Raw genomic sequence first — 12,576 nt, 5'->3', positions numbered from 1 at the left:
CTCCGACTGTGTTTCTTTTCCTGTCTCCCTCTGTCTTTTTAAGTTAAGCGATCCATATGCTTCACACAACTGATGTTACTATGAGAGTGATGATCCAAGGAATGATAGTCCTAAAAATCGCTAGTATTCCCAAACTTTTAATTCTGTTTAATTTATTTAATTTTTTATTTTTATGTTTTCATTTATTTATTTCATGTTTGCAAAGCATTTAACAAATATTGTTTAATTAAGTCCTCAGCTCAACTCCAAGAGGTAGCTACCCTTACTATCCCTATTCTATAGACGAGCAAACTCAGGCAGGATGAGGTGACATGACTGGCCCAGGGACATACAAGTAAAAAGTACCAGAGGCTGAATGGGAATTGTGGTTCCAAGCACAGCACTTCATGCACTTCATGCACCGTGTCACCTAGCCCCCTAAAAAAAGCATTACAGAAATCAGTGTCCAACTGGTACCAAAGCATTTAAGAAGCAAACAACAGTGAGTAGCAATCGATGGGGAAATGGCTGAAGAAATGACGGTCTGTGAACGCCATGAAATGTTGGGGAGGGATGACAGACATTAGGATTTCAGTGAAAAAACGTTACGTCTCAGGTTTTATGAACGGGGTAAAATTTGGGTATATTTAATGAGGTCTCTTGTTGAGAGGTCTAATGAGTCTGTGCTGCCATAGGAGGCCTTCCCTTGGTAATTAGGTTCCAAAGCTTTGTCGTTAACATGATTTCTCCAAAGTGCAGACAAGTAGGAGCTCTAGGGGAAGCTCTACCCACATCCATTGCCCTTATCCACCTTTATTCCAGTAGAAACAAGGTTATCTACTGATCACCCTCCTCCAGAAAAAAGCACAGACCCCTGAAGCACATTTCTCAGGCTTCTCTCCTTGGTGAATCCCATGATAGAAACCAAGAGATGATCTCTAGCTGAAAGCCTTCCCACACTGATTACATTCAAAAAGTTTCTCTCCACTGTAGATTCTCTGATGTGCAGCAAGACAGGAGCTCTTTCTGAAAGTTTTTCCATTCTAATTACATTCAAAAGGTTTCTCTCCAGTGTGGATTCTCTGATGGTTAATAAGGAGAGATCTGTAGCAGACAGTCTTCCCATATTCATGACATTCATAAAACTTCTCCCCAGCATGAAACTTATGAGATCTATCAAGGCCTTCCCACACTGAGGACATGCATATCTTTTCATTCCAGGGTGAAATTTAGGTTGGTAAGGAAGAGCTGAGTGATGGGATGAGGTTGTTTCACATTCATTATATTTATCAGGCTCCTTCCTAATGGGAATTTGGGAACTACAGTTCTGACTCAAGGTCTTCCCATCTTTATTACTCACACAAAGCTTTTCTCCAGTATCACTTTTCTGATGTCTCATAAGATCTGAACTACAGTTCCAGGCCATTTCCCGTTGACTACCTGGATACATTGGCATTTTAGGAGCCTTCTCATAGGACTGAAAAAGCTCTACATGTTCAATAAAACATTTGCTATATTCACTATCCTGAAGAGAGTTATTCCCAGAGGTCATGTTTTTACACTGATTTAGGATAGAAAGCTGTCTGAATCTCTTTCCAATTTCATCAAATTCACAGTTACTCTTTGGATTTTTACCTAACTTGATATTAGAGTCAAAGATTTCTCTCCCCTTGAAGTTCCAAGGACCATTACTCATAAATCTTTGCAGGTCACATTTTCCCAGAAAAATTCCAAGATTTCTAGTCACCTCATCTACTTTGAACCTGCTCTCTAAATCTGAAGAAAATAAAAAATCAAACATATATACACCAAAAGCTATACACACATAAGTATATGCAATGGCAATGGTTATTTGAGACTTATGTGGCTCATGACCTACTCATCACCAACCTAAATGCAACAAAACTTTGTGCCCTTCTGGAGCAGGAATTGGCAACAAATACACTGTATCATTCTAAGAAGAGACAGGCTGTGAAAGTGACAAAGGAAGTATATACCACATAGTGCTGGACCAATGAAAGACTCATTCATTCCAAGCTAAACATTCACATGCAACAAAAACCACAAGGTAAGATGGCTACCAGCCTTAATGTCAACAGATTACAGTGATTCTCCATGGGAGAATGGTTTGTTACTTACTTGGAGAGAAAGCTGAGCCAACTCAGGGTTTGTAGCATTCCAGCAGAAAAGAAGTGAGGAGCTGTGAGAATTGTTGTGCAGCACCACACTTACTCATCTGGGCCAGAACACTTATAAACATCCAGACTGGTTTGATGAAAATGATGGGGAAATGCAAAACCTAATAAAGAAAAAATGAAAACTCTACAGGACCTACCAGTCCCTGGGTTTGTTTTCATAGTTGTACCCCCAGGAATTGTATACCCTCTAGAATTATTTTAAATGGGGTATCTCTTACTATCTCTTTCTGCATGGTTTTATTGGTGATTTATAGGAATGCTGATGGTTTATAGGTCTTTCAGGTCTACTGGATATTGTATTGTCTATTAGTGTGCGCACGTTCCATGTGCTGATGGTGAGTGGAATCATCTTTGCAGATGTTTTTGTATATTTTGTATATTTTTTTATGTTTCGATCACATAGTGGGACTCCCCACCTGCTGTGGTAATCAGGCCAGGGTTGGGTAAGCAGACAATGTTTAGGGCACCTTTTCTAGCCCCCTTCCTCACACCAGGAGGTGAGCAGTGCGATCCTTAAAATGCTGCTCAAATAACTCAGGGGGCTACTGAGTCCCACTGCTGCTTCTAGTGAGAAACAACCTATGACCTGGGCTGCCTGTGTGCAGGGCTGTGACTACAGCTCCCAGTGTGTCCGCACCTGGTGCTTCATCACTTGCCTGTCACCACAGGACTTTGAGGCATAATAGTGAAATGGTATGGGTGATGTCTTTTGATTTGTGCATAAATTGGATTTAAATGAGGCAGAGTTGCATGAAGTCGTCAGTGTCACTCTCTCCTCCAGTGTCATCATAGTCCAGTAGCAGGACAGAATCAAGACGGCTGGTGATAGCTCAGCATGCTGTGGATGACCTTGGCATCTTTGGTGTCTAACCAAGCTCTAAGCGCTCCTCATTGCCTGCTTGATCTGCCTTCATGGTGGTTGGAACAAATTGTTGTCACTCACCCATTCTACCTGAGAAAGTCTTCACATGCTCGGGGTAGACACCCCTCTAACTCACCAATGGGTTTGAGACCCCTTGATTACCCTCAATCTGGTTTGGCCCATCTGCCAAAATGGTTTACCGGAGTGTGGCCACTACACATTCTCCAGCTTCTTGAAGCCACAGGTGAGAGTTGGGTGGAACAGGTGGGCAACAAAGACAGAAGGAGCCCTGAAAAGGGCTTGGCAGCCATCACACCAAAGGTACTGGTCCTCCCTGAACACACCCTACACCCTAGAGTGGGGGGAGAGATCCATTGGAAAGGACAGTGAGCAGAACCCAGAAACTGTGTGGCCCAGGGATGACCTTCCTGGGTCCTGCACCAGCAGAGTTGGCTTCCACAAGGCTGAGGTATCTCAGCTCCAAAGGAAGGCAGAGTGAGCTATGGCCCAGGGGAAGAAAGCAGAGACATAGCACCTCCAGGGGAAGGAGGTTTTACAAGTTTGGTTATAAGTTTGTGTCTAATATAGAAGTGATTTTTATCTGATAGACTATCTATTGGTTCACTGATTATGAAAAGTATAAAATCTCAACGGGAACACTATATTGAACTGACATCTTTGAGTCATCTTAGTCTCAAAAAACCTGAACTTTGACTCCCCATTGGCCTCCTTCTTTGACAAGAGCTGATTTTAGTAGATCTTGAGGGGCAGAAAATAAGAGATTGCTTCACATTTTCTTGAACTGGGAATTTGATGATGTTAATTCAAAAAGCATTCACACATCAATCAATAAACATTTTTACTACTATATGCCAGTTGTTATGCTAACTGCTGAGGATACAAAGAAAAATTAAACAATCCCTCCCAGTTGTATTTCTTTACAAGACTGCTGTTACTGTCTTCATTGTTCTACTGGTTCTGTTCACTTCACTTTGCATCAGTTCACACAGGTCTTCCCAGGTAATTTTTAAACTCCCTTTGTCATTTCTTACAGCATAATAACATGCTGTCACATTCTCATACTATAACATAGCTATTCCCCAATTGTTTGGTGTCTCCTCCATTTCCAGTTCTCTCCCACCACAAGAAGAGCTGGTAGAAACACATCTGTACATCTAGAGTATTTTTCCTTTTCCTATTATTTCCATGAGAGCCAGTGTAGCTTCAGCAAGGGCTGAGGAACAGTTGATATGGTGTTTGCTGCCCAACAAATCCAGGAGAAATGCTAAGATCAGAAAAGAGGTCTGTCCACAACATTTGTAGATGTGACCAAGGCCTTTGACACTGTAAGTCACAAGGGCTTATGGAAAGTTATGTCAAAATGTGGTTGCCTAGAGAAGTTCATCAGCATTGTATGTCAATTATATGTTAGCATGCTTGCCTGGGTTCTGGATAGTGGACAATGCTCTTGTGCCTTCTCAGTCACCAATGGAGTAAAACAGGGCTGTGTACTTGCTCCCATGCTTTTTAGCACGATGTTTTCAGCCATGTTGTCAAATGCTTTCAATGAGGATGATCGCAGCATCAAGGTCAACTACCGTACTGATGGTAAATTCAATTTGAAAAGACTACAAGCCAAGACCAAAGTGGAGGGAGAGTTGGTGCATGACTGTGCACTCAGTGCAGCCTCTGAAGCTGAGATGCAACAAAGTATGGATCAATTCTCCGTTGCCTGTGATAATTTTGGCTTAATAATTAACACCAAGAAAACACTGGTGTTCCATCACACCACCACACCATCCATTCATGGAACAATCGGTTACAACAAATGGAGAAGTTTTGAATGCTGTGGATAAGTTCATTTACCTTGCTACTTCACTTTCCAGGGATGTACATATTGACAAGCAGATTGATGCACCCATTGCCAGAGCTAGCTCAGTGTTTGGGTGGGTCCAAAGAAAAGTTTGGGAGAGGAGAGGTATTAGATTGACTACCAAACTGAAGATCTACAGAGCTGTTGTGCTGACCTCATTGTTGTATGCTTGTGAAACATGGACAGTCTACCAGCGCCATGCCAGGAAACTGAACTGCTTCCATTTGAACTGTCTTAGGAAGATTCTGAGGATCACCTGCCAGGATAAAGGTACCAGACACTGACATCCTTACTTGGACTAAACTGCCAAGCATTCAAACTATGCTTCAGAGTGTGGAATTCCGATGGGCTGGCCACGTTGTTTGAATGCAAAATGTACACTTGCCAAAAACAACTATTTTATGGAGAATTTGCATGGGGCAGGTGATCACATGATGGTTATAAAAGGCGATATAAGGACACTCTCAAGGTCTCTCTTCAGAACTCTGGATTTGACTGTGCAATATGGGAGATACTGGCACAGGACCGCTCAGCATGGCATGCCCACATCAGAAAAGGTGATGTGCTCTATGAGCAAAGCAGAATTGAGACAGCACAAAGGAAAGGTAGGATGTGCAAATTTGGAGTATTAATTCCAAATGTTCATATGGACTATCTGTGATAGAGCATTTCGAGCTCATCGTGGTCTGATCAGCCACAGTTGGACACTCTGAAACTTGAGTTTATCATGGTATTGACATTTGGGTCCTCTTCAAGCACAAAAGACAACAACCAACCAGTCATCTCCATTGAGAAAATCCCACAAAACAGTCTTGCTGGTCACAGGGCATGCAAAGTTACATAGCCCTTGGGAGAAAGTCACATTCTGCTCCAGATTGGATGGACTAGTTCACAACTCCACCAACAGGGCATTTCTGTAGCTGCTTTCCAGTATCCCCCCCAGAATTTGTCATTTTCCTTTTCTCTCATCTTACCCTATCTCCTGGATTGGAAGAGCAATTCCAGTTGTTCTTCATTTACATCTCTCTGTTAGTGATATAGACAATTTCTTCACATGACTATTACTATCTTAGATTTCTTCCTTCAAAAAATCCCTCTTTGTATATTTTGACCATTTATCAACTAGGGAATATATAAATTAGACTCAGGTCTCTACATTTTTGAGAAATGAGACCTTCTCAGAGAAACTTTAAAAACTAAAAATTCCAGCCCCCCAGTTTCCTGATTTTATTTTGATTTTGGCGGCATTTTATTTTGTTTGCATTCAACCTTCTACATTTTATGCAATCAAAATGACCTGTCTTGTCTTCTGCAAACCTCAGTCTTTTGTTTGATCAAGGACTCTTCTACTCATTTCCTTAAAGTCAGAAATAAAGTTATCTACATGAAAACAGGAAGATGATTCTTACTCAATACACAATCTCAACTGAACTGAGTGGTATGAAACTGTTTCCATGCAAGTGAAGAAGACATTTGTTGTAATTGAGTTGTTTCTGTCACAGTCAACACTTCCTTACCCCATTTGGGGTTTCCTTGGCAAAGGTACTGGAGTGGTTTGTCATATCTTTCTTTAGCTTACTTTACAGATGAGGAAACTGAGGAAAACAGATGTAAGTGACCAGCCCAGGGTCACCCAGCTAGTAAATATCTGAGGTTGTAATAAAAAACTCAGGTCTTCTTGCATCCAGGCCTGTTTTTTCCACTGAGTCACCTAAATGCCACTGAGGCAGGGACATCTGTTAATATCCTGAGGGCTTAATGAGACTGTGGTTATGATGTGTTAGAGACAAAATACCTTATGTTCTGGCTAACAATTGCTTTCATTTGTTAATGACATATATTCATTAATTTTGTTGTTTATTTATATAGAAATGAGTGATTTCCATGGGGAAAGTAGAGTTCCTTCACTTAGCAAAAATTTAATATGAAAGAAATGGGGTTGGAATTGGAACTAATTCATGAAACACACTGCAAGGTTCTTTATGAGAAAAAAATGATAACACAGCCCTCAGAACTCTTAGAACATTGGAGAACAAAGGTCAAGAGAACAAGTTTAGAAATAGGGATGATGGGAGACAACACGGTGGAGAGCTTGGCCAGGTCTGAAAAGATCTTGATCCTTTCCAGGGATCATCGATTTTTTCAATCTGCTACAAGCAGAACACACTTTTGGCCAATGTGCTTGGTCTTTGATGCTTTTCCATTTCATTTTCTGCCATTTCCTTGATAGTAATATCATTGACTTGTTCTGGACTTCTATTATTTGGGAGCAATTCTTTGTCATGGATATAAAATTATTCTCCATTTTTCCTCATTTTTATTTCTTCTTTGTTCAGTCTTTTCAATCTTGTCTGACTCTCTGAGACAATATTTGGAGATTCCTTGGTAACAGTAGTTGTGTGGTTTGCCATTTCCTTCTCCAGCTTATTTCACAGATGAGGAAACTGAGGCAAAAAGGATTAAGTGATGTGCCCAGGGTAACACAGCTTGTATGTTTCTGAGGCCAGATTTAAACTCAGGAGAAGCAGTCTTCCTGACTCAAGGCCAGGCACTCTATCCACTGCGCAACTAGCTCCTCTGTTACCATCTAGGTGCCCTGATTTCTTCTTGAAAACACCTGATTTATGCTCTATTTGGAAACCATATTTCATCTGTAACCTTTTTTTTCTGTTAATTAACTTCTGAACAGGTAATGAATGTATTGATTCTTTCCCATTTTGGGGGATTCCCTAGAATTTATCAACTTTTTCTTTATATTAGGGTCTCTTGGATAGTATTTATTCATAGCATGGTCTCTCAATATAGGGGGACACTCACTCCTTTTTATTGATTAATAACTAATTCCAAATTGATGTCTCTAAGAAATCACTCACAAGAGAAGCTATTCCAAATCTCTTTCCTTCCCTGTCTTTCTACATATATCATTTACCACCCTGGGGCTGTGCTATGAACTCCCAACCTCCATTTAAGGAGGAAGCTTATCTCAGATATCTCTTCATTTCTGACCTGGCTCAATCACTTTGGGACCTTCTCAGAGTCACTTTTCTCCCTTGCCTTCATATTGGGTACCTTCTCCCTTTCCCATTTCCTGCTTTTTTGTAGGATGTTATCTTTCACCATTAGATGGCCAGTTCCTTGAGGTTAGACACTATTTGTATTTATTCAGATTTGTTTGACTAGTCCTTAGTACAGAGCTTAGCTCACAGTAGCCATTTAAGCAATGTTAATTCATCATTCCACAAAATCACTCTCATCTGGGTACCTTGTGTCTTACTTTAAAGGTTGAGCTCATTCAAGCTGGGCCCCTTCTGCTCCCAACTGCCTCCCAACTAGATAACTAATTTGAGAGGTCTCAAAATCAGCAAGTATGAAATTGAATTCATTTTCTTTCTCCTTCTCTGCCATATTCTTGTCAAGGGCCACACCATCCTTCCAGTCCCTCAGGCTCACAACCAAGGCCTCCTCTATGACTCCTCTCTCATCCAATCTTATCCACTTTCACCTTTGCAACATCTGTGAAATACAACCCCTCCCCCACTGATGCTCCAGCCTTCTTGATGCAGACCCTTATCACCTCACCCTTGGATTTCTACAATAGCCTGCTGATTGGTTGGTTGGCCTGGTTCAAGACTGTCCCACTCCAATGCATGCTCCAATTTGCCAGCACAGTGATTTTCCTAAATCAAGGATCCTATCTTGTCCCTCGCCTATTCCATGGTCTCCAGTGATTCTCTACAACCTCCCAGATCAAATACAACATCCTTTGGCATTGATAATTGTTTGTGAGCTCAGCACCACTTCCTTTTTCATTCCTCTTACACCTTACTTGTATTGCATCTGATGACACTGGCTTCCTTACTATTCCAGGAAGACAATTCTCCTTCTCTCAGCTCCAGGAAATTTCTCTGCCATCCTCCATGGCCAATAGACCTCTTCTCCTCATGTCTGCCTCCAGTTATCTTCAAGTCCCTAATAAAATCTCTCTTTGCACAAGGAGCCTTTCCCAACCACTCTTCTGCCAGTGTCTTTCCTTAGTTTTATTCTGTCTAGAGCTTGTTGGCAAGTTGTTTGTTTGCTTGTTTTTTCCCTCATTATTAGGGGTGCTCCTTGAGGGCTCAGGCTTGTTTACATTTTTTTTTTTTTAATCCTCAGCCCTAAGCATAGTGCTAGGCATGTTGTAGGCACTTATGAAAGGTTTATTGAATGGTTACATACTCCCATTCTCTCCATATCCAAACCCTTCCATGTGATGTGGTAGCTTCCTTCCCTCCTCTCAGGAGGCTTCCCTTCTCTCTCTGCCTAGGCCAGCCCTCTATATGGGCATTGGATCTTCACTCTTCTCAATTTCTCAAACTTTCACCCCTGCTCTCCCAGCTGGGTCCTTTCCTGCTGCCTTCAAATACACCTGCCTCCTCCATCCATAAGGAACCGTCTCCAGCCCTCAGTCTATCTTTCTCTCTTACCTCTTTTTCTTAGTCAAATTTCTTGACAAATCAGTCTAAACTGGCTGCTCTCTCCCTCACTCCTATAAAATTGTTCTCTCTAAGGTTATCAATGAACTCTAAATGGCCCAGACTGGTGGCCCTTTCTCTGTACTGGACAGTGTTGACTACTCTCTTCTCCTGGGTGCTTACTCTGGGGGTTTCCCCTACTGCTTTACCTCCTGCTTGTCTGACCACACTTTCCCAGTCTTCTTTGATGGACCATGGACCACATTCCACACAAACAGTGCACATTCCCCAACCCTGAGGGCCCATCTCTGGATCCTTAGCTTTTCTCCCTCTTGGATTGACTTAATGATCACCTCTATACTCATGACTCTGTGATCTAGGAACTTCAATCCCTCCTCTGTGCTTCAGTCCCATTTCCCATTGCCTTTTGGAAATTTCCAACTCACTGTCTCAAAGACTGCTTAACACTAACCTGCTCAAACCTGAACACAGATTTTTGACTCTGCACCTCCCCTGTCTTACTAACTTCCTTCTTTCCTTGGAAGGCACTGCCATCTTCCTGTCTCCCAGTTTCTCAGGGCTGTCACTGTCCTACACTGCTGTCTTTCATACCACATACCCAGTCAGCTGCCAAATCTCATCTTGGCTACCTTCACTCTCTCTCATTATGAGACTTTTGGGATTTATTTATGATACTTAAAGACAATGATACCAAACTAGTTCTGAAAAATGCTTATTTTAGGGATTTATTTTTGACTTATGGTTGAATAACAGATATCTGTAAGTTTAGATGACGCCTGCCAAATATATGGCCCAAAGGCTGCCTGCAGCTGGCCCAAGTGGTCCAGGGGCCCGGATGTTCTGAAGTCATGTTTTATATCATCTGCATTGCTCACAGGCTGCCTGTAAGCCCTTGGAGGGCCCAGAAGGGCCCCATGTTGGGTAGGCCTGCCCTAAAGCAACTTTGTGTGCTCAGTTTTGTGGAGGGATTTGCATTTTTGCAGACCAGACCACAAGCAGCACACAGACTGTAAGTGGCCCACTATGTTGTGCAGGCTTGGTTTATATGTTTCCAACTGATTTACTTTGTGGAAGCTTAGTGATTACATTTTAAACATCAGGATATGTTTTAAGCTGTTTTTTAAGGCAGAAATATTTTTAGGAAGGAATGTTTAAGTAAAAAAAAACTTACATGTTTAAGGAAGATCTTTTGTGTGACTTTTAGAAGGCCTGGTAAACTTTACTTGTAAGTCAATTAACTGCAGTTATTTGATGGGATTGGTAACAATTGTGGCTCAGGAGAAAGTTTCCGGGAAACCTGAATTGTTCTTTTTGAGTTTTATTCTTGGGTCTGTTGTGTCCTTGGACCCACCTTAATTGGGTGTTTAAAGAAAAATCTCAGTAGTCACCAGCTCTATCGAAGCAACATCTGAGATCTAAGACTAATGAATGATCTATCCCTGGGAACCAGGTAGGGAGGTTGCCTTGGGAAGGCTAAGTTCAATCGGCTTCTTTCTGATTCATTTTCCCACATACAAGAAATCTAGGATGCTTATAGTGGAGGAGGCCTTAAGGACCAGTTCTGATGCTGCTACAGTCGTGTCCCTGCTCTTAAGCCTCATAGGAGATTTCTATTATCAGGGCAGGCAAACAGTGAAAGTTGCTGTTGCAATACCAGATCTATCCATCAGTCACTGGATTAGATCTATGGCATCTGGATAACCGTAATAAGATGATTAAAGGGTGAAAGAGCTTGCTCTCTGGGTCTGAATTTGTAGCCATTCCATGTCCTAAGCAAGAGTTAATTAGTGCTTGAATTTGTCATATGTATAAGATTCAGTACCTAAAGTATCTCATTCTTTCGCTATGATATAAGCAAAATTAGATAAAGGTAGAGAAACTTAAGAAACAAAAATATAGTTGTGAGGTTAAAATCAGGAATCTCTTTTGTTTATGCTTTAAAGAATAGGATTTTAGTATGGTCAGTTATCTTAATGAAGAGGAGTCACTTCTGAACTATTTTGTTTAACTTAACAAGAAACCTGATTTTACTCATATTTGTTATTTGACCTAGAATTAGAATCGGTGAGTAGAGCATGTCCTGAAGGGCATGCAGCCTCAAAGATGTTCCCATTTTTAATGGATTCTTGGGGCAGTAGTCTACGTTCATATCCATTTGGACATGGCTAATAACCAAACTTGTTATACTGTAGACAACTTTTCTAATAAGCTGTTCTTGGCACACAACTTGGGAGTGTTCTATTTATATACACCATGCCAAGTGTTTTGTTGCTTGTAAAGAAGCATCTTAAAGCAAAGTCACTTGTGTAATGTTGACCCCAGGGATGAAAAAGCATCTATTTACCATGAGTACTAGTTATATCCTAAGTTGTGATTTTTCATGATGAATCTCTTACTGTTGCCCATGTGTAATTACAGTCAGTACTTGTTAAGTATATGTGATCCCTGAGAGCTGAATCCACCTGAAGCTAATTGTGGGAACTTGCTCTTTAAGACCTTATGAGACTGTAACTGATATTCTTCTGAATCTGACTCTAGGAACACTCATCAAAGAATTCTATTAAACCCATAATCCATGATGTAACCTTATGAGACTGAAATCCATGAACTGTTGGTGGACTTCTCATGGGAAAAATTCAGAGAAATTCACAACATGAGGTGAGAAAGAATTCCTCTGACTCAGTTTCTCCAGTATGACATTTCTTCTTGAATGGAAAATATTCCATCTGGCTAACTTTAAGCCTGGCTCAATGCAATTTGCCAGGAATTGAGATGAATTTAGGGAACCATTATCCCCTTACTGTGAAGCTATGTCCCTGATTCTTCTTTTATGGCAAATTTATATAATCATGTTAGGTACTAGGCATAAACAGAACTAAATAGATTTTTTACTTTTTTACTGGACTTTATCTGAGTTGTTTCTTGTCACACAATTCTCCATCTCCTAACTCAGCATTTTCAGATTCCCACCTCTTCCCCCCAAGTCTTGAATGCTGTCCCTCCTTGTCTCAGCTTCTTGGTTTCACTGACTGCCTTCAAGTCTCCACCAAAATCCCATCTTCTGCAAGAAGGTTTCCTTGGTTGACTATCTCGGTTTTTTTTCTTCATTTTACTTTGTATATAGTTTGTATGCAGGAAAAAAGGAAACAAACATTTTTAAATGCCTGCTTTGTGCCAGGCACAAGCACTTTA

General features: G+C 41.1%; 1 pseudogene; it reads right to left on the bottom strand.

The window, feature by feature from the left end:
- Nucleotides 1-917: 917 nt before the first annotated feature.
- Nucleotides 918-3,787, bottom strand: LOC140508178 (uncharacterized; annotated as a pseudogene).
- Between the last annotated feature and the right edge of the window lie 8,789 nt (nucleotides 3,788-12,576).

Source organism: Notamacropus eugenii, chromosome 5 (genome assembly GCF_028372415.1).
Source record: "Notamacropus eugenii isolate mMacEug1 chromosome 5, mMacEug1.pri_v2, whole genome shotgun sequence".
NCBI lineage: Eukaryota > Metazoa > Chordata > Mammalia > Diprotodontia > Macropodidae > Notamacropus > Notamacropus eugenii.
Note: the sequence above shows the minus strand (reverse complement) of the source record. Positions and strands in the feature narration are given on the sequence as shown.